Source organism: Taurulus bubalis, assembly GCF_910589615.1.
Source record: "Taurulus bubalis genome assembly, chromosome: 2".
Classification (NCBI taxonomy): Eukaryota; Metazoa; Chordata; class Actinopteri; order Perciformes; family Cottidae; genus Taurulus; species Taurulus bubalis.
Genome location: NC_136590.1, coordinates 3,670,965 through 3,694,555, shown reverse-complemented (window position 1 = coordinate 3,694,555; position 23,591 = coordinate 3,670,965). Strand labels below are relative to the sequence as shown.

The window sequence follows — 23,591 nt, the reverse complement described above, 5'->3', positions numbered from 1 at the left end:
CAATTAAATACAAGCAACCACACAATTACTGCTGCTGATGGGAGAAGGTGACTCCAAACTCGCACACAAAACACACACACACACACACACACACACACACACACACACACACACACACACACACACACACACACACACACACGCACACACACACGCAGCCATTAGTCAGGGGGCAGAGTTTTCCCATGGGTAATACACTGCTTAGTATGCAGCCATGTTGGCTGAGCTCTTGTGATTTATTCCCATCCATTTTGGCTCCACAAATCAGTATGTGTGTGTGTGTGTGTGTGTGTGTGTGTGTGTGTGTGTGTGTGTGTGTGTGTGTGTGTGACCACACTGGGGTTGTGAGGTGAACTCCTTTACCTGATACTGCTTTCGAATGTTTAATTGAATGTGTGTGTGCCAGACTGAGAATGCTCGTAATGCTTTATGGTGGCCGACTGCTTTAGTCAGATCTACAGGATTTAAATGTCCTTTGGTTTCACTGCAGCATACACACTGCTTAATTAAATAGATGTAGGTGTTGCTTTACAGGTGTGTGTGTGTGTGTGTGTGTGCAGGAACAGAGCTTTTTTTTTTTTTTACAAAGCATCGTGCTTTGTTTTCAAGTGAAGAACTGCAAGCTTCTCCCTGTTTGTTCCTCATGGAACCATCACATTAATGTTCACATGAAATTAGTAGGGTTTTTTTTTGCTTTTTGCTTTGTTTGTTTTCCTCCCCAGAGGGAGTCCACTTCCACAAACATATTCAGATGCACACACACACACACACACACACACACACACACACACACACACACACACACACACACACACAATCTCTACAGCAGAAAAGAAAAAAAATGATGAGGTTTTACGAATGCTGATACTTTTAAATAGATTTCCCCCTCCATGCAAAGATCATAGCAGCATCTATACATTAGCCTCAACAACAGCATAGGGTGTGGTTGAGCATTCAGCATCTGTGCAGTGAAATCTGTGTTTTCCTGCAGCGGGTAGTCTTTGATTCCTCTGCTGCAAAACAAATGAAACGTGACAGATTGAGATCTTGGAAAAGTCTGCTGAGGATAAGATTTCTTGCAGAAAAAAGTATGGTATGCATGTGCAGGGGCTACATTTGCTTAACGGTATTCTTCTTTCCAACATCTCCGGTGCCCAGAGGCAGCTTTATGTGGATGGAATCCTAAAATCAATGAAACACTGGTCTGAGGTTTGGTTTGGCTATTGTTGCTGCTTGGTATTATCTTTAGCGTTTCACAAGTACAATCACTTCAAGGTGGTGGAGGGAAACCAACAGTTTTACCAAGCCTCCCCCGCTCTCTCATGTCTCTTCACTAGCACTCTTCATATGCACACAAGCAGAATGGCTTCGGCTACAGTATATTGCACTGCTCTACCTGCTTGATTGCAGGATATAACTTAGGTACACCTTCAATAAATGCAGTGTTTTTGACAGTGTGTTTCCAGTTGAATGGTTTATTACTTCATTTGAAATCTGTGGATGGATTTTAACACGCAGCACGGTGAACCCGTGCACTGATGTGAACTGGCAGTGATGCGATGGAGTCACGTTAAGGTTAACAGTCAGTAAACAGTCCGGTTGAATCAAAGTCATACTGAGCCTCATTATTTTTGAAGTGGTTTGCACAGCTTGGTTTGCTCTGGCAGAGAGTAAGAACGCTGGAAAAAAGAGTGCAAACAGACATTCGTCGGCCTGTCAGTGGAAACATTTAGTTTCCACATTAATCTGGAGGCAGTTATCTTCTTCTCACTTTTGTGTAGTATATAATATATATATATATATTTCTGCCACACTGACAGAACAAGGCTTAGGAGTTATGGCGTAGTCCTCCGGCCTGGGTAAGCATGCTGTCTCTTACGGTGGTTAATTATACAGGAGGAAAGTGTGTTTGGTTGTTAATTATATGGCAAGCTGTGTGTGTGTGTGCGTGTGTGTGTGTGTGTGTGTGTGTGTGTGTGTGTGTGTTTGCAGCGCAGCCCTCGGGGAGAACAGGTGAGGTCAGAGAGTGTTGCTTAGCGTCAGAGCAGCTGGATGCTTCACATCTGTGTGGCGGGTCCAAAACAAGCCTTTGCTGAACTCTAAATGAAATCTGCTCATCTGCAGTCCAAGAGTGTGTTGTATCTTTTGGCTTTCAGCTCAGTCATTTTTCTTTAGTAATTGGTATCCTACATTTCTCCAAATGATAATACATTTCAGCAACCTTTAGAGACTGGTCATGAACTGGTGTTGAACATCTCTAGGTTACACAGAGATGGAGTTTTAATCTGATTCTAAACACGGTGTGTGTTCACACTGGAAAGTGACAAAACTAGGCTTTTATTGTGAAGCAGCTATAGGAAATACAATGTATCTGTCATCAAGGGAAATGGAGCAGTGATTATGAATTAGTGTACAGTCTAGTGCACTCAAATGATCCCACAATGCAACATAAGAAGTAGTTAAGTTCAGGAATAAAACGCTATACCATCTTTTATGAAAAGAAAGGTACATTTATACGAGTTGTATAATCTAAGCAGTCTGAAATTGAAGGACTGCTGAATCTGCTGCGTAGTTCAATCATGTTGACAGACAGGAAGATATTGTAAAAAGACTAAAAAAAAGCAAGAAATCATTGGCAGACTTTGACGACCGTCTCTCTCTCTCTTCTAAAAGTACAACAACACAAGTGTGAAGACAGTGGACTCGTTGTGAGAGTTAGTTATTAGGACACAGCGCTTGGCTGTAGATGACGTGGAAACATGAGTTTCACATGTGCTACATTCATAGGCATATGTTGAGCAGGATCATTGACATATTACATGTAAAACATGAGAGCACATGTGAAAACTCTTAAGTCAGCATCAGTCATGTGCGCGGTCTCTGCTGTTGCATTCTGGATGAATCATCACTATGTGCAATGTTACATGGAGGAGAGCAAGACTCCTAACGGCTCCTCAGAGGGAGAACCAATCCTCCAGCACAGAACATTTCATTTTTCACAATTTCATGACTCCTTCTGCTTCTGTAAAGCGTGAGGTGCAGCGTGAGTGTGGGTGGTTCCCTGCATGGTTTCCCTTTACTCAATGTCCCGGGTTTGTCCTTACAGGGATGTACATCCAGAAATACTACAGAGGTTTGGATTTGGCATTTTAATGTGCATGCTTTATTTTTCTTTGCATTTTTAAGGGGAGATTTAATGGCACACAGGTCATGTATTTTTATTTTTTCTCCAAATATTTTAACTTGTTTTTTTTCTTCTTTTGTGACAATTTTTTAGTAATATTTATGTTAAACTTTATTCAGCATGCACAGCTGCTCACCTTGCTCCTGTCCCCTGTGTGTGTGTGTGTGTGTGTGTGTGTGTGTGTGTGTGTGTGTGTGTGTGTGTGTGTGTGTGTGTGTGTGTGTGTGTGTGTGTGTTTGTGTGTTACACTGCCTTGGGTGTAAAACCTGCAGAACTCAGTTGTTAAGCTGCAGAGTCTCCAGTGTGCAGACACGTTATGTGAAAGACAAGGCGCTCCAGCCCACATGGCCTGTAGCCTACGTCGACTGAAGCCCAATCACATGGCTTACATTAATTGTTCCTGTCACAGAAGAACTGCCTTTTCTCTTTGCTCTCTGTCAGGAGCAGAGCTGTGCTCAGTAATCAGCCACATTGTCACACATATTTGTATGTTTAGGCGGTTCGGATTGAGGATCCCTGCCGTTGATGTCTCTGGATTACAACTCTAACACCTTGGTTGATTGGAATGTTCTGCTTCAGACAGGAGGGTGGATTGACAGCACATTTGATAGTGTATTAAAAATGCAGCTTGCCGGCTGTTATTGGTTGAATGCGTCCATTTTAATTATTTTTCCATATGTCAGTCGTGTTGATGTGAAGCGCTGCCAAGCCACAGCATCCGGAGAAGTGATTACTTCAGACAAAGCCTCCTTCCTTGATTTAGTGTGTGTGCCATACTTCATTACCTTGCTAAGCCCAACTTTTAATTCTGCCCTATGCAGGAAGTCAAATTGGTTTTCATGGCAGGCAATTATGTTTTTTATGAATATGATGCGTCTGGAATGGTGGATATATGGGGATGTAGCAGCAAAATTAGTGGGGGGATGTTCCCAGAGAACTTTTATTTACTGTGCAATTTCAGCACATTAACGAGTGGAAGAGCCACTAATTGGTGTGCTCCTTATGTGGCAAGTTTACTGTACAACAGAGCAGTGCTAAGAGGCCGTAGGGACTATCAGGAGAAAGGATCTAACAAAGCACACACACTGATCATTTGGTTCTGCTGTTGCCTTCTAACAGCTGTTTGCCTCTAATTTGTCCTTTCTGTTTACCTTTTGTGAAGAACTTGATGACAGGGTATGAAAAGCCCTTCTGCGTCTCAGTTCTTCCCTCTGATTGTGAAACAGTCATCTCCTGTTTCTCTGAATGAATCAGATGCCGCTGAACAACAAGCCCACAGGCAGTATCATTTCCAGCCCGTGTAATCAACACTCCAGGCTGATGAGGCACAAGATGAAAACATCCGCCCGTGAAAACCTTTGGTGTTGTTTAAGGTACACAAGGAAAAACAAGCCCAGACAGGAACTGATTCATACAGTGACCACCAAAAGCTCCCACGCCTCAACAAACCAGAGATGGAAAATGAAATCTCTGACGCAGAACTCACATTTTCCAGCGAATCAAATGTGTACCAGTCACTCACTTCATCGGTCTGTTGACTTTGTCAGCTGCTACTGACTCAATGATGGTGTGTGCATGTGTCCAGGACCGGGAGTTGTTGTGTCAGGTTGTAGCTCCACTATTGAGACTTGCAACGCCTTTTACTTCATACTGACAAATATCTACGGAATAAAACCACAGAATACATGATAGTACGTTTTGTCAAAATTATTATTGTATACTATCTAACATAACTATACAGAAGAGTGTTGAAGGACAGCTGCAAGCGTCATATGCCAGATGGAGGCTTGTGCCAGTTAACTATAGCAACTGCTAACGGTGCTAACAGCGCTAACAGTACAAACCGCTAACAGAGCCAACCAGAGGGTGGGCTCTCTCTCCATGACGACGCTCACATGCACTAACATGCACTAAAAGTACAAGCGGTAGACCGGCTAAATCAACAAAGAACACAGAAGCCTTGCTGTCAACACAGAGGGAGAGAGACTTCACTCTCTGCTCAGGTAGACATTATGACACCATATCTTTACATAGGTAGTAGTTAAATTAATGTTCAGAATGTTAAATGCAGCTTCCCAATCCCAGACTATTGTCATTCTAATAAAAGGTCAGGCTATAATTGGTCTTTTTCCATCATTCTGTGAGCGTCCGTGAGCTGATTTCATGCTGCACACCGCACCAGTCTGCCCGGCGACAGTGAGAGCAGTCGGTTACCTTCTCTGCAGCTCTTCTTCCAGCAGCTCACTGTGGCTGCGTCTGTCTCTCCATTACTCCCCAACATATTTCAAACTGATCAGCTGTCATGGAATTAGCAGAATGACCGCTGTCTTGTTTTTAAGACGCGCAGCGGTCAGTGTGAAGCCCACTGACATTCACGGTGCCTTTCCTGTGACTACTTAATATAATAAAGCCAATTGGTGTCTGAGTAGTGAAGCTGCAGCAGTCGGACATCTTCGGTTCGCATGAACACTAATTTAATACGACATAATGACATAATGTTGCCACAGACACCCAGCTCATATTCCTGTAAATATATATGGTTATACATTATGTTCTTCAGTATGTTGGGTTTCATGTTTACATTACTTAACATTTATTTAAACAAAAGTCTTTGAGATTATTATGATACGACTGCATTCATACTGTTTTATGAACTATGGAACATAGGACTTTGTGTAATGTGTAAAGGGTTGCTTGTCGTGAGGAACATGCTGAGAATAACCGCCTGACCTCCACAGTCTGAATGTGAACATTACCTTCTAGCTTATGATTACATATGAACAAACATTTCAATCATTGCAAATGGATGATTCAATAAAACACACTAACACACATGACATTGTAAAAGAGTGTTTTGGCCACGAAACGTACACAGAGAGTGTTAATAGACAGAACCAAACATGCAATTAAGATACATTCATTTCATTTCATTGATTGGCGGGCTGTGGATTTTCTAACTGGGCCTTCAGTGGATCAGCTGTTTGCGCGTATTATAATACATGTAGTGTATTTGTGAAAAACAATTACATTATAAAATAGATATAACTTTTAATTATATACAAATTGATGTAATTATAAACTAGCTATAACTTTTAGAAAAGTTGATATCAGCACAGGCAGGTGAAAATACATCTTTCTATTTATTAAAAATGGGCTGAATACTTCTTTCAGTAATTATAATTTCATCATGTAACTGGTGAAAGCTAAAGTCCTTTATTTACAAGTCACACCAGCAATGGCTTGTTTGGAGATGAAAACCGTATGTATATAGGAATCAATACTTTCAAAATTAGAACAAGTAGAGGTTATGTTAGCGTAACTATCCATGAAAGGTTCAATTTCCCATTCAGTAGTCTTTGTCTCTCTCGTAATCACAATACAACATTTGCAAATAAAAAGTGAAGTTGTCAAGCAAGACTGCTGCAAAGTAGCCTCTGTCCATCACTTACACCTTTTAGAAGTCCATCAGATGAGAGTAGAGAATCCTCGATTTTCAAAGATATTGGTCTTTGTCTGCGAAGATAAGAAGAGTTGGCTTTGAAACCAGGTCCCACTTCAGGGACCAATCTGTGGCCCCAAATCAGATTTAGTGGCTGTAAATCTGGCCAGACTGCTCACTTTTCGCTCGCTGGCTGTTTTTGATTGGCAGCTCGCTCCTAGTGTACTTGCTCAATACAGATTGCTGGTGAGGTCCAGGGAGGTGGCACGGCTGACCTGCTGGCCAAGCACTCTGCGGAATAACCAATAAGGAAGTGTTAATCAGGTCCTAGAGAGCGCAGGGACGGGACGGGGCACTCATTAGCGGGAAAGACCGATCAAGACAGATTTATCTCGCACACAATATGGACAGACGGCTGGACATCTCTATCCCTCTGGCCTGTTGCTGGAGCCTCCTTTACGGAACATGCAGGCGGTGCCATGGCAGGGATAGAGGGGACAAAGTGTGCTTCAGTATGTGAAAGAGGAAAAGAGCCGGGTTTAAACCTACTGGCTGATGAGTTTGATTAACAGTGTGTTGCTCAGAAAGAGTAACATGCCTGTTTTATCATTCACTTTGAAGCAGAGAGGAGCGGGAAGGAAATTGGTAAAGTGTGACTGACGGTTAATAGCATCCACACAACCGAGAGATCCTTGGCGTCCCGAGGACTAAATGAATGACTATGTCTGGGTGTTGAGAAATGAACACATGCGACAAACACCTTGTAGCATTTCTCAAAATACCATCAGAACTCAAGTTGAGGTCAGTGAATGACAAGCTACCCTACAATTCCTGACAAGACTCTTGGGTATCCTGAGGAACAATAGCACCTCCACATCCACTGCAGTCAATTACAGTGATGTGAGATGTGGGGGCAGACAGAGGAAATGACAGTTGGGAGACAGCTCTCTTATCATTGTCCTTCTGTTGTGGCCACTTTGAAACAAGTGGAGCTATTTGTCTGGCAGCGAGGTACGCTGGAGGGAAGGGAAGGAGGGCTTTTATCTCGGAGCGAGACGAGAGAAGGGGAATATGCAAGAAATGTAGCGCAGACAGAATATCTGAGTGGTAAAAAGTGAGCGAGTTAAACAAGAAAAGAGATTCTGAGAGCAGGAGTTTGGCAGGTAAAATGCCAGTAGAAGAGATAGAGAGTCCTATCAGGCAGGTAGTTGGGAACAATAGCTTGACAGCGCTGCTGGGATGTTTGTTTGGGCACAGAAGCATACTCTTAATGTGCAGCATCAATCAAGATGCTGCCCATCGCACAGCATGGCAACTTTTACTGCTGCTCATTAAAGTAAGTGCAGATATTTTATGCATCAGTTGGAATGCAAGGACTTTTTCATGCTAATTTCCCCCCTTTAGATTCGTTATTCATCATCTTTGATCAACGGGGTCCTGTACACAAATAAAGTGGAGTCTGTGCGCATGATGAATCTGGAAGCCGCCATGTGCTGAAGCATCACATCTATGGATTGCTACGGCAGCTTAAGTTTATTTAGCAAGCTCAGGAATAAGTACAACTGTATAATATATCTAACCCTCCGACAGTTGTTTATGAAGACGTTTCCTTTAAACTTGAATCAAAGGAGGGTAACGTGTGGAACTCCTTTTTACAAGAGAATATGTGTCGCTCTTTACAGCGGAGAACAAACGCCGTGTTTCCGTCCTCCAGGTCTTCCTCCGAGACGATTCCCTGATGGAAAGAACATTTAAAAACTTTGAATCCACACCTTCTTTGCTTTCCCACCGCCACACTCACTTCTGCACGTCCACCCAACACTGAGAAGACGACTTAGTTGCTCTGACATCAAATTAACTCGTGAACTTTGCCCCAAATATCCATCCTCGAGGACCAATTTGCCTCCCTTGCGGACGCATTAGAGATGAAAGGAGGTTGGCATGAGCGGCTGAATTGTCTTTTGGTTCTGGTCCCAGTCTTTGAATTTCAAGCTTCTCCACACTGGGGCTTTCTCCCCTTGTTCTTCCTCTTCTGCTTCACAGCGTACACACTGGGAATTGAATCCAATGTTTAGTTTTAATTGATTTTTTTATGACCGAACGTGAGCAGTGAACACCCTCTCTGATTAGAGACATGGGTGCAGATCTGAGAGCTGTTAATCCACTGCTAAAAGGAGCCTTTGAGTCAAACAGCCTTTTCCTTTCAACCTTTCCCATTAACATGCCTCTCGGTCCTGGCTACATTTATTAAAGTACACAGTGGCAGTTATTCTCAGAGTACCTCTAACTGGTCACCAGCTAAGAGTCCAACATGTCAAGCATAAAGGCCAGAATAGGAGGGAATCTTTAAGAAGAGAAGCACCAAAAATAGCAGGCCCAGCCTGTTTATCATATTGGAAAGCATGACATTGTGTTTTGAACCGCCATGTCCTTCACAGAGTTGCTTTGAGTGACAAAACAGTTGATATAAATAGTTCTGCTAAGAGCATTCTGAGGATACTTTTTCCAAGTGTTTTAGAAAGGCCTGGTAAAAGGCTGCTGTTGGCTTTGCAGCGCTGACCTCCAGCAGCTGAATACCCACCTCCCTGCAAGGCAAACTCCTGCTCTCATCTGTAATCTATTATTCATAACGAAGAGGCAGAGACGGAGACTGGGAAAGGCAGATAACTTGGTCGCTTTTTCCTCCATCCACCCCCAACCCCCGTATTACTATTATCCAGAGGCCATTGTGTGGGAAAACAAATGGAATGATTGCCTTTTGTTGTATGGGGGGATTTTGTATTCTGTGCAGAATTTGAATGTAGACTTGCTATTCAGAGCACACAAGCTATGACTGCCAGTTGCATTGTGCAAATAATGATGCATGGGAGGTATCAAATTAAAATGTTTCAGCTCTAGGTTGGGATCCATCTCTAAATCTATTTCCAGCAGATGAAAAATGGAAAAGGCAAAGGGGAGCGTGTGTTTCAGGTTCGTTGTTAATTTTCACCGTCCGCTTTTCTTGTTTTTTTATCGATTCTGGCCCAATGTTAGGAGTTAGTAGTGAGTCTGTTGGGGCAGAGGTAATGCTTTAATAAGCCACACCATCTTTTTTCTGATCTCACGGAAAAAAATAAAATATTCTTTCTCCTCATCCACAGTTTCGATCTAATTCATTTAAATTGCTAAAGTACTGTAGCCCTTGTGAGAAGATACTTGTCGGTTTCGTAAGCTCCTCAACATGACTAAGCGATTATAACGTTCCACTAAAACACTCGTAAGTACCCCTAACAATGACGGCTTTCAGTCAAAATGTTTGGGCGTTTCGATGTCCTGCGTTCTCATTGGTTCTCAGACTCGTCTGAAAGCGTGTCAGATGACACATACGGAAGGAGACGGTCAGTTACATACCAAGTATGTTATGGTGCGAGTAAGATTCAGGTCAAAGTAGGTCATTTTTCAATTTTGGAACCGAAAAACACGCTTTTTTTGGACTGAATATGCTTCATAACACGTCAATGCTTGTGTTTATTGTAATTAATATTGCATATTTAGATGCTTAAGGTCTTAATATTTATAAAGATGTGCAGTATTACTCTGGGGGATGATAGGAAGGCACCGAACAATACAATCGAGGAGTCATTTTTTGCTCAGACTCATGACTTTTGATCATATTTATGCAGAAAATAAGTTAAATCATAATTATTTATTCATTTTTAAAGGCAAGGAGTTGCGGATTCGTTAGAGATCAAGGACAATAGAGCTGTAGTAGAAGACCTAGGGGACCCTAGAGCTTGTTGACTCCAACTCTTCAGTATAGACATGCATATTTGAAATGCTTTCTTTGAATGTCTTTAGAGTTACCATGACCTGAACATGACCTGTAACTTAGCCAATACCGGAGTACATAGTAAGTACCTATCCACCTATAGGCAAAACAACAACCCCCTGCAATGGCCAGGACTGTGCTCTTACTGTAGAGGCTGATACGTGTATCCTGCTGTTGTGATAATAAGTAATCATTATCAATTTACAGTGAAATTGTTTCTTGAACACCTTAACTATTGGCTAAATTGACATTCATAAATGTAAACCATTACAGGGCTTGTTGCTCTCAGTAAATGAATCCTGTGATAATCCAATCCACTCAAACTTTTAAACATACCTTTTTATTATCTCTGCAATAAATTCATCAACAAGCAAACACCGTGTCCCTCTGCCTCTATAAAGCAGGTGGTGTTTTCATCCATTTCACACTGTTGTTCACGCAACATGCGTGCTGGAGGGACGAGGGACCAACACCTTGTGAAACTTGGCATTCGGCTCCAATTTCAAAACTCACGGGATACGCGAGAGACTTGGCTTGCTGAGAGCAGCTCTGTTCCATGAGCTGCTGGTTGAAGAGCCATGTGTACATGTTTCTGCTGTCACGGACTCCATCCCCCACCACAGTGTTCCCGGCATTCTCCCACATTGTCTCCATATTGTCTCCGGTGTAGGTTCTGTGAACTTTTCCCATGGCAGGTCGCTTGAATTACCACTTATTGAGGCTACCAGCATTCAATCTACACGGCCATACTGTGGGGTAATAGACAGGGGGTTGAGCTATTATAATTGAAAGGCCCCTTCAATAGCGATAAATAATGAAGTTTCCCTCGGGGCCATTAGGTTTGGGGAAGGGAGAGTGTCGGATGAAGGGAGGTGTTCTCACATATATCGAGCCAGCCTGTTAACCCCACGCTGAGTGAGGCATGGAGGGAATATTATACAGGTGTGAAAACCAGGGAGTCATTCACACTGCTGCATTATGAATCAACCGGAACAACTCTGGTATTTCTGTAAGCTAAGGTGTTATTTACTGACATTATAATTTCCGTCATGAGTTAAGAAATAAAGGATCATACCAGTGTTATAGCCCATGTACTACAAAGTATATAAGTAACCATTTTTCACTACGTTTTCTTTTTTTTACTCACATTCCAACAATTTCTTTCCATTAATATTGGAAGAAAAGTTAATGTAAAGGTCACTGTTCAGTCATTTGTTGCAAATACTGGAATAATTGAACATTTTATTTTATAGCATGCAGAAAAGACTGGAGTGGTAGCCGTTGGTTAACATTCATTATCTGACAGTGTAACTGCTAAACCTTACGTCAAGTGTGTCATCACAGTGAACATCAAGCACTAAAGTCAATTCATCAGTATTGGAATGCAGATTTTTCAAATTAATGAAAAAACATAACTCAACCAAGTTTCAAAAGCTTGCTTATTGATGATAAATACTGTACATAAATGAATATAGACCAATAGCTGCCTGAAAGTGAAAGGGTAGAAGAACATCCAAAAATCAAACACTATGTATTGCAGTGTATTATAATATGCATTATTTGCAGTTAAAGTGCTGAAATGTGCAGTAACACTGGTATGGACCTGACATTTTTTAACCTTTTTCCACAATAGTGTTTAGTTCATGGTGTGACACTAAACCGACTGAGATACGCTTAAGAACTTCTATTCAGGGTTTAGACAGCACACACATCAGAGTGACCCACCCTGTCTATTCTCTGTGGGATGCATTCCATTTAAAGGGAAATTAATTATTTCAATTGCATTTTTATTAATTTCAGTTTTCATGTAGCTATTGTCAAGGAGACACCTTCATCTTATCAGACGCCCAACATGATGGCTGATATCATAATTAATAAGGTATCATGACTGGCTGCTATCGGATGTTTAGTAAAAAGGTAAATATCCAACCATAACCGTATGTGGTGCACTGCTTTGTGGCAGAGGAGGAACAGCATCAAGATGCAAGCCAGCTTTTCTTTTCCCCAGACACATCCCTGCCATGCATGTCACATGCCGCTGCCTATAGAATACGCACATAGTAATTGGCACACCCTTGAAGCACTTTCAAATCAGGCAAAATAAGCAGCATGCTGCCGCCTCTGACAGTTATGAGCTTTTCAATCCTCTTCCCAACTGAGTGGAGGAGTTTTCTGTGTCTTAATTACCTCACATTTGGCACAGTGCACTGCAGAGCTAGCGGGAGCCGCGGGGAGTTAGGAACTCAGCTGAGACACTCAGACAGCGGTTGGTGACAGAAGCCAGGGGAGGATGCAGTGGAGAAAAGGCTCCCGGCGAGCATGCCTGGGATGACAGGAGTGGTGGTGGAGGAGGCCCGAGATCCCCAAGGAGGAGCAGAAGAAAGAGGAAGAGCTAGCTCAAGGGAGAATTCCCCTCAGGCACATATGGCACAATTGAAACATCCAAACGCCGGCGTAAAACAGAAGATATTCAGTGTGGAGATGCTCTCAGTCTCTCGCTCCCTTTTTTTCTTTGGAGATATTGTGAACTGGCTGCTCTGTTTTATTTTGCACAAAACTCCAACCCCTCCAGGAATGCTGACAGTAGGAGAAGCAAAACAGGGACGTCTCAGAAGCTCTAGACTGGGACTGCAAAGTCATGGTCAGTGTTCAGAACATAGGCTAATGTAGAACTATGTTTATATCTAAGCTTTACTGAAATGCCAGTTTTGCTGAGTTCTCTCTCTCTCTCTCTCTCGACATTGTATTGTATAATAATAATTGCAGAAGTATACCCCGATAGCTGGAAGAAGCAGCTATTGCTAGCTATACATCCCTCTGTCTCTAATGTCAACAATAACTCAACGGTTGTTCAAAAAGCATACAATGCAAGTATAGTGGGGATCAGTGCTGACAGAGTGAATGCAAACGCATGGTCTCCCATGTTTTGTATGGGAGACCAAGCCGACATTGTGTCTCCTCCCCTTTTAGTCAACCGGTGCTACATGGAAATGCTCACTCTGGGTTTAAAGACTCAACAGTTTGTTTCCACATAGCCGTATGTAGCATGCAGCAGTAGCTCTGAACACCATCATGCATTATATATTATAAAACATGTTCTTACTCGGCTTTAAAATGGCTGCAGGATCACAACCACTGTCAACAGTACACCAATCAAACACCAGAATTAAACAAAATCCTTTCAGCTGGTGTTCATACGCCACAGGGTGCCGTTCACTTAAGGGCACTTAGGTCCTTCATTAGATTTAATTACTCCAGTTGGGTAGAAACTTAAAATAAAAGACTAATGTACTAATGTGGCAATTCAGCCAGTGTTTTCTCCAAGTTAGTTGACAGTGGAAAAGCACAAAAAGACCCTGCAGAGAGAATTGACTCCTGCAGGTGCGGGCAATGGACCGCAAAGGCTGACAGCTAAGCACCCGAGGTGTTAGTGTAAGAACTGTTTCTGTGTCCATTACAGCACTCTACTCCCCGAGCCCATGTTTGCTTGCTCAGTCTTTTAATTATAATGGTCAGCTGATTGTGGGCAAACAATGCAGGGAGACAGCAGCAGCGTGACACTGATGTGAGATGTTGTGAAGCTGCAACACTTAGCTGGACTGGACGTAAAGGAGCCTTCTCAGCCATGTCTGCTCAGTGTCCTTTAAAGGCTCTTCAGTTCTCCTGATAATACACAGTCTACTGAGGCTCCATGTTGTAGCCCACCGTGTATAGTTTCTGTCCATTTTAAACCACACAGTTCCTCCATTTCAATTTGGCTCCCTTCACTAAACTGCCTCTATTCCCTTGATGTGGCATTGATCCGTCTGCTCAGAGCATTTTCTGTGCAGCCTGGCCCGCACCATCAATATTGCATCAGGTTCAGTCTAAACAGCTCAGAACTCGTTTGCAGTCGATCCAGGGAGAGGTAATACAAATCTTGCCTGTCTTCATTCCCTCGCCGAGGACAGTCACATGATGGCTGAACTCACCTTATCGCTCTATTTTGTACACCGAGGGACAAAAGAAATCCGATTCTTTCTTTTTCTGCCAAGAGGTGAAGAAATGATACTCTTGGGTTGTGCAAAAAGTGACTTTTGCATTATTAATCGCCTTTAATTAGTAACCCCCTTAATTAGTATTTGGTCCTTTCATCACCCGGAATCAGCTGCTCTGAGAAAATGAAATGTTTACACAAGAGCAAGTCAATGTTTGCTCGCCAGAAGTTACATTGAATTATCTCAAGAATTACCTCCGAGCACTCCAGCCCACCTGAGAGCGGAGGGAGTTGATGCCGTCCAGCTCTGTCGTCTGGAACACAATTGGACCAGATTTTGGCCCAAACTCCACCTGACTTTTCCTTCTTCTCCTCCATCTCTCTCTTGGTCGAGGTGGTTCATCTGGCAGACACAGAAATCTAGGGAAACATGACAATATTAAATTATACCAGGAGGAATTAGCCGTGCCCCGATGCCCCCTGGGAAATATAGTAAAAGATGGAAAGTGTGTATAGAGGATGATATCTACAGTGCTGGCAGCTCATTAGCTTCAAGCCTTTTAGCTAGCTCATTAGCCTTTTAGCTATTACTGACTCTGCACACCCCGGTGGCTCCATAAGTGTGCTGATGTTAAACTATCCTGCTTTTAATGAATGGCCTGAAAAGATAATCTCATAACCCACAGTGTATATTGTGGTGTCAACGAGTGGAAATTGATAGTGATTAATGCACACGGGTCATGTGACAGACTTAATGTCTAAATTGGTTGTTTTTGTTGAGCCAACAGAGCAAAGGGACCGACCGAGGGCACGGCCTATTTCTGGAATGCGGCTAAGCTGTCTAACAATCTTGTCCAATGCAATAACCCCAGGCTGCCATCTTGGACTCTATTTTAAGAAGACTAATTGATGAAAAGTCATCTTCCCATTTACTTAAGAGAAATACATCTTCTCAATTTGATTGGCCACAAATTTGCATGGCAAAAGATCTAAAGGATATATTTATTTAAAAAACAGGTCTTATGTAAGTGTTCTTTGAAGTTACTCCCCCTAATCATGTAACAGGGCATAACTAATGTACTCTAATTTGTTCTAATTCAATTAGACTATGCAATTTGGCTGGAGCAGATGTGCTTCGAAAAACTACTCTTTTACACATATCATATTCCTTCCATCATCCAACAATTAGAGAGCTGCAGTATCAGGAGATGAGTGATTGCTTTTTGTCATGCTGGAGTTTTTGTTAAATTATCCTCACTGCCTCTACCCCATTGCACTTAAAAAACAAATGTGCACACCTGTCTATTGTGTGTAGTATTGTATCCCATGTCTTTATTTATCTCTGAGTATAAGCCATACGAGTCTCTACACACTATGTAAGAACCAATGGCAACACTTTATAATAACTGCATGCTATGAAGCATCAGTTAAGTATGAGTAAACACTTAATTCATCATCATTTATAAAGCATTGTTCCACACTTTATGAAAGATGAATGAAGTATTAACTAATGCTTCATAGCGTGCAGTTATTATAAAGTGTTACCGAACCAATCAAGGATGGAAAAACATCAGATATTATTTATTACTCTCTTATTTACCCTAAAAAACTCAAAAGCTAACCTCCCTCATCATGATATGATGGTATGATTTCATCAGATTTCACCAAACAACCCTTCAACTGCCACATGATTAAAGGCGGTTTGTTACCTTTAATAAGTATTATGCATTCATAGATGACTCCAATAATGAGTCACGAGAGCTGCATATTGCAAAGCTCTGTGTTCTTCCACACTAGCATTGGAAAAAAACCTCTGTCAGCTTGTCACTCAGTGAGGCAGCTATGAAGGAACTAGTTTAGGATAAGGCTACATGGGTTGCATGCAAATTAATCTGTTTAGTATATTGTATGTGTGAAATGTCATTCGCTCCAACTGGCTCGCTTGAAAAAGTGACAGCCCCAGAAGCATAAATCTCTCACAGGCTGGTGTCAGCAAACGTTCCCTCAGTTAAAGGTGAAGCTAGACTCATGCAGAGGCTACTCAAGGTCAGCACAGACATATTCCTCCCAAAACGACTTTGACAGGTAACACGATGACATCCAGGAGGACAGAATGTGAGTGATATTTCCTAAAGTCCTGCAGCCTCTTTCATAAATAGCACGGCTGCCGTCTGTCCTTCACGACTTCCTTCCCCTTAGGCTGATTGATAGTGATGTGCATAATCCATTATTTTGGCCCATTAATTGAGCCCAGCAATCAAAGATCAGTGTTGTGGCAGAGGTAACCGGACCCTCCTATGAGACGGCTCTGTCGCACAAGCGCAAGCAAAGGTGTCAGCCGCCGGCCTACTAATCACCCTGTGCTGTGAGTAATGGCTATGAAAGCAATCACAGGGGAAATGCATCATCTCTACAGACCCTCCATCTATCAAACTGACTCGCTCTCATTTGACTGAAACGCATGCCAACGTGAAATATGACACTTTGTCAAAGGCAGAGGGAGCTCGTTGGCTCCGGAGCTGCAGAATGTAATAATTAAACACACCCATAAAAGGCCCATTGTATTTCATCCACTGACACGTACGTGTTGCACATTTCTAAAGATGTTTCCCTGGGTAAACATTTCATGCTTGGCTCCAGTGCATAATTACAATGCTTCACCAGTTCATACAGAATTACAATGTAGGCCTACTAACAGTCATTTTCCACTTCAGTCATCTTTCAATTTGTTTCCCCACAAGATATCAACAGAGTAATAGTGGCAGAAGAAAGAAATACCTCACTTGCACACCATCAAAAAACTATTTGTCGAGGAGTTTGATGTGTTCCGCCCAAACTAAAGCCACAAGCGGGCGTCCTCACATGCTTGTGACGGGTTGATTATGAAGGGGAGCAGGACAGATTCCCTGGTTTGCTTTACAAATCTGTGAGATCTGAAGGTGTTTGCGTTGCAGTTTTGATTGTGCACGTTGTGCGTGTAATTTCACTCAAAAGGGGATGTTTCCTCTCCAGCCACAGGAGTCTTCAGTCCCATCACTCGCAGTCTGCAGGCTGGCCTCCTCTCCAAAGGGCCTCTCATTATGCTGCATGTTGGTAATCTCAACAGGTGCCCAAACATATTTGTGCAAGAAGCCTGGAATGTGCTAGTTCAGTAAACTGAAGCTGGACAAAAACATCAAGTGAAAAAACAGTAGAGGACATAGACACGCTTTCTTTTAACAAGCACCAGTTTAGCAAAGCACAATGACCAACAATGTCAAACGGGGCCCTTCACCCAATAACAAATCCAGATGATGATTTATGTTTTTGTACATCTAACGAATACAATGTTTGTCACTTTGAAACAAATTGCTACAGCATCTCTGCAAATGAATTCTATAGATTTTCCTCTCTGCTCATTCTGTTTTTCTCTCAGCTAAGTTATTACTTAATTAGATCGGAGGAAGGCTCTGTCAGATACTCGCCTGCCTTTCCTCAGTCGCTCACATAGAATACTGATGGCTTTAGCCAATTACCTTCATCAAATCTGAAATAATACATGAATACGTGTCCACAAAACCTGTTTTTACCTTTATTCCCTTGTTGCTGTGAGGTGAGTCACTGTTTTGCAAGGTTCGATGGAATTAAAATCTTCAACTTTTACAGCTCATTAGAGAGCACAGCAATCAAATTAAAACCGATTTATTAAAAGGAAGGATCCCCGCCGCACTTTATGACGTTGCCATGATTATGATGTGCTGAAAGTGTGCAGATTATTAACAGAGTGCTATATCAGAACATCCTGTAATGTCTGTTTCTGACAACACGGTGGGTAGGGTTGGCCTAGGTTTGGGTTCAGTATGAATTGGTTAGATTTCGGGAAACATTTGTGTCGTTATGGTTGCAATAATAACAGCTTAGTTCAGGTTAAGGAACAACTATGTTGTGGTTTTCCTGGTTTTCGTCTCGTGGTGACAGTGATTCCTACGGCCGCTAAAAGGCTTCGGCACTTGAGCGTAAACATTGTTTTTTGTGGGGCATCTGCTGAAGTGATTGATGTTTTTTCTTGAGAGAACAGTCTAGAGTTGCCGTAGGTTTCTTGGTGTCCTCCCACACTAGTCTTCATGTATTTGAAGGGCATCCTGTAGATTTACAGCCGTGCCAAACGCTTTCCATTTTTTAACGGTTCATTTTACTGAAAGGATGTTCTGTACCTTAGAGGTGTTCTGGAATCCATTCAATGACTTCCATCACCCATTATTTCTAAATACAGCCCAATTTACAATCAATAGACTACACACAGATGATCTCCATTTTAATAATTGTGTGACTTCTAAAGCAAATAGTCTGCATCAGAGGTGATTCTACTAAAGGGAGGGATTGTATATGCACACAGGAATCTTGTGTTTGATATTTGATGAATTAGATCAGTGTACCGTAAACGTTGGGTTACGAGCCGCTACTTCCTTCGGTCAGTGTCCCTGTTAGCTCCCCGCTGTAGCCAGCTGGGGCTCCTGCTAACGCTCCGTTACTTCATCCGCTAATTTCCGCTAGCTCCCCAAAAACCATCGAAGGTAGCGGGACCAGGCTCGACACCCGACTTGGGCAGAGGGGATGCGGGCAGTAGCAGCAGCAGTGGGCAGTAGCAGCAGCAGTGGCCGGTAGCTAGCAGCAGCGCTAGCTAGCAGCAGCGCTAGCTAGAGCTGCTACTAGCTTGCTACAGCGGGGACACTGACCGGCCGTAGGAGCGGCTCGTAACCCGACGTTTACGATAGTGATCTGTTTTTACACATGAAGGTCTATGTTGGTTGAAAATGTCAAACGCTATGAGGCTACTGAGGCACAGCTGTGCTTTGTGCTAATAACATCAATATGCTAACGTGTTCACAATGACAATGCATACATGTGTGTTTAGCAACGTTTACCATGTTCACCCTCTCAGTTTAGCATGTTAGCATGCTGGCTTTTAGCATAAGTACTAAACACTTTAGTCATTTAGCCTGATGGTGACGGAATGAAGATTCAGAGGATCACTACAGTCTTTAGGATTCATCGTTTTGGCATTACGGATATCTATGCAAAAACATAATACAGGGCTCTCAAGTTTTTAAGACAGGTAAGAGTCTTCTCTTTCCCCCCTCCGGCCGCGCCTCCGTACGCCCACAGACTAGCCCCCCTCCCTCATATTATTATTATTAGCTTCATTTTCATTGGTTGCTGGATTACATTTCACCCAGATACAACAGATACGTTTTTCTGATTGGCTATTCGTGTAGCCCATTTCTTTTTTTTGATTGGCTGATGAGTCCAGGGGATTCGGGGGAGACGTACTTGATTCCTCCATGGTGAGGGCAGCGCGACCAGGTCATGTTTGCGCGCTGCGGCACATTAAATAGCCTAAAGTTTTTTTTCAGCGTGAGAAATATGATGTGTGGCGGGAGGGCGTGACTTAAGACCGAAATGCGTGACAGTCACGCTCAATGCGTGACACTTGAGAGCCCTGATAATAATCCATCACATAGTTAAGTTAAGTTAGATAATTCAATCCAGATCAGAGTGGTGGATGAAACATGAAAACTTCCAAAGCAAAGTTAGTACTTATTACTGGCAGTGAATATGGTATGGATTGTTCAATAGCAAAAAGAGAAAGGGATCTACTTCTCTGTGGGGTTCAATCATGAGGAAATATTAACTTGCCAATAATATGGTTCCATAAACCTCATCCCAAGTTACCCGACCCATCTAGCCCCTCCGGTTCAATCTGGCAGGCTACGAAATTAATAACAATTGCTGTGCTCATGACTCGTGGCACTTTTCTGAAATGTTAATAAAGCCACATAGAATGGAGCCCTATTCTCTGCAGGAAGTCCGTGGCCTGTGGCTGCTCACTAAATCTCAATGACTTCATTAACTCATTACCATGAGTCACTGCGTGCAGTGCCAACAGCAATTAAAACATGACAGAAAGGAGAGGTGTCCTTGTTCTGCTTGTGAAACTGATAGGCTTTCCTAGATTTGGCAGGAGGATTGACGTATCAATAGGCACCGATGTGGATTAAATGGACTCAATCAATATTCAGATTTGTCTGACTGAAGCAAATTGTGGACACCTTGTCAAGTGCTGTCGGCTTTTGTCCTTCAGGCTGTGCAGCAAGCTGCCGGTGAAGCAGGATATCCTGTCTGCCCCATGTGAGGTGCCTCTGAAGCTCCAAAAGAATTCACTTTTTGACTTATAATTGAAAAATTACCTAAAGCTGATCCAAGTGGTAGTCGGTGAGAAAAATCCTAGAGGGCGTGAAAGGTCACCAAGATTTCCCCACAGTATACAGAAGACTGGTTAATATTCAGCCAATCTTTTGTCTTTCTATTCCTTATTCAACCAGAGGCCATAGGAGACAGAAAACCGCTAACTCTCAATGAATATGTCAGGGTTTTAATTCAACTCTCTCCTCTGTCTTTTGTAGAAACATTTCTATTCATGAAGCCAATCCTCCATAGTCATGACACTGCATACTTATGTTTCTTTTGTAAAACTCCAGCAAAATGGTAATTAAATTGCAACTGTGGGCTTCTGTCCCCTATGCAGACTAAAGAAGCCTTTATCTTAGTAAATGACTGGCAGTTGATTATGAAAAACCCAACATTTCTTCTCTTTTTTTCTCCTGCGTGAAGGCAGTCCACCCACACCTTCTGCTTTTGTGCACACTATTGTTATGGCTCCATTGTTAATGAGTTTAGAATTAACTGGCTGTAATGACTGGAGCCCCTGCTGAGCCTGATTGTGCTGTTGAATGGGGAGCTGGAGGAGTAATGTATGGCTGCACGTGCATAACACGTGTGCACACGTGGGAAGGTATCTGGGTCTGTCGCTCGCTCGCTATAGGAAAATTACAAGCGCTGGCAGAACTGGGAGGGTGCTTTTCGGGGACAGTCCTGCCTTGTTCCTGCTGTACAACATGACATCAGGTGCTGTCCTAGGGCCATTCATCTACTTAGAGGATTGGTTTTAGTGGGATTTTTTAAATATCAAGCAGACATCAGCTGGTAAAGCTGTGGCCTCAGTCAGCTGGGGGCATTAGACTCTGTCCAAACTAATCCATGTTATGTCTAAACATGTAGATATGGATACTTTCATTAAAGAGTTGACTAATATTTCCTTTTGGTGTCGTTTTGGCCAGTAACCCATTCAGTGCTGTAAGGTAGCAAAGACTATAGCCACATATGAGGGACTGAAACAACCAACAAACCCAACTGAAGCCCTGCTGCTCTCACCTGGTGATTGGATTGCGGCTCTTTAACGTTACCCGTTAACCAGGTGAACAGTAACTCCTGCGCTATTAACATTACTGTATGTAACATATTAACATTACATACAGTATCTCCTCACTATTTTAGTCATCAGACAAAATCTTGTGACATTAAAATGTGAGTGAGCGCAGAGTGTCGTCTCTTTTCCATGAGCTCAGTTTTTCTCCTCCATAGTAAAACACAGTGCCGGCATTTTAAGATTTGCCACTCCGGAGAAGGTTTCTTAAGATGCTCCATGTTCCGGGAGGAAAACAACACCTTAGGGCTGCCGATGCAAAAGACAACTCCTGGCCCAGCCGGCACAAATGTGAGACCAAAGTCAGGTACCAAACATCAGCCTCAGGGCCGGCAATGTCGAGGTAATCACAGCGTTCCTATGACCCCAGCAAAGAAACATGGCGTCTGCAGAGGAACGTGTAGATCTACTCCACACAAGGGGAAGAAGAGAAGACGTGTGTGTCTGAATGGAGACAAGTGTTTCATGCTACAGCTCCCCTAGCGTGAAGTAAAGTCACCAGGGAGTCTAACAGTATAATCGGTTTGCTTATTGTCATTCACACAACACATGGTTGCACAAAGAAGTTCCAGTTGTAGTGATCCGATCTGGAATAATGTTACACTGTAAAAAAAAATAATCAATGGTTAAACTGACAGGAGAGCCGTTAATAACATGATTAGTTTTATTTAATAAAAATACAATCTTTTAAGTCTTTTAAGATGATAAGTCCATATACTACTATTACTATAACAACGTAAAAGGATAACATTTATAATGTCCGATGACAGCGGTTGAGGCAAAAAATACATAATTGGTCTGAATCCTGGTAGACCAGCTGTATAATCAAACAACAAAGGAATCTGTATCGGCCAATATCAATGACATCAAAGTTATTTGCTCAGTTTTTTCTGTGCTGATCCGATTGGTAAACCGATCTGAACCATTTGTTTTCTGATCCGTTGCACCGCTACGTGTGGTTGTGGTGGTTGAGCGATAAAATTACTAATGTAGCTTTTACTTCCATTTTGTTTAACAATATCCATTTTAAATTATGCTCTAATCAAGGTGGCCGTCTACTGGGGCACACCACTGGGACATGCATTCGGGTTGCTAATAACACCATCAGAACCCCCAAACAGGTGGAGAAAGGTTAGCTGTACAGTGTTTGGCAAAATTGTATTAAGTTCACTGTAGTAGACGAGCTGGATTTTGGGGAGTTCTCCTTGTGCCTCCTGTCTCCATTCTTCTCTTCTTCTCTTCCCCTCTGTCCTGCAGCATTATTCTCCATAATGAGCTTGTGGACAGGAGATGAGATATGATTCTTGGAATTAAAACAGCATTTTCTTCTTTGATCATCCAGCAGTGTGCGAAGCACTGAAATAAGACTCTACCCTTCTTTATCGAATCTTTGCTCTCGTTCTCTCCCTCTCTTAATCTTTCCCTTGCTCGCTCGCCCTGCTCTATCTGAGCTTGGGGGATTGCTGTATGAGATGGAGAGTTAATGAAGAAACCTTTTTTTTTCTCCCCTGCACGAAGCCTGGTAAACTCTGGCAACTTTGTACTCTGCTTGTGTTAATCGTGTCTCGATCGGCTTTCATGCTTTACAACCCATGAACCACTTAAGCATACATATTTAACATTTATTTTGAAGCCCCTGAAAATAGTGCGTCAACACAAATTACTCTGGACTGATTTCTGCTCCGGCCTTTTCTGTGAAAAAAAATCCCAACAAAATCACTCCCTTTTATTCCTTTTCATTACACACCATGTTCTTGTACTCATTTACAGGCAAAGCAGCATTAGCACGGCCCTCGCTCTCATGCACACACTCATAAGTGGCCTTGTCTTCGTACACTGCAAGTGAGATGCAACATTGTCAAAGAGCCATTTAAGATGCTA

The 23,591-nt window shown here is 42.5% G+C and overlaps 1 protein-coding gene across 1 annotated transcript in view; it reads left to right on the top strand.

The window, feature by feature from the left end:
- LOC306732869 (shisa family member 6) overlaps positions 1–23,591 on the top strand; it is a gene marked incomplete at both ends in the record, with an annotated part of 54,045 nt that overhangs the window by 8,145 nt on the left and 22,309 nt on the right. The gene's annotated exons all lie outside the window — the stretch shown is intronic.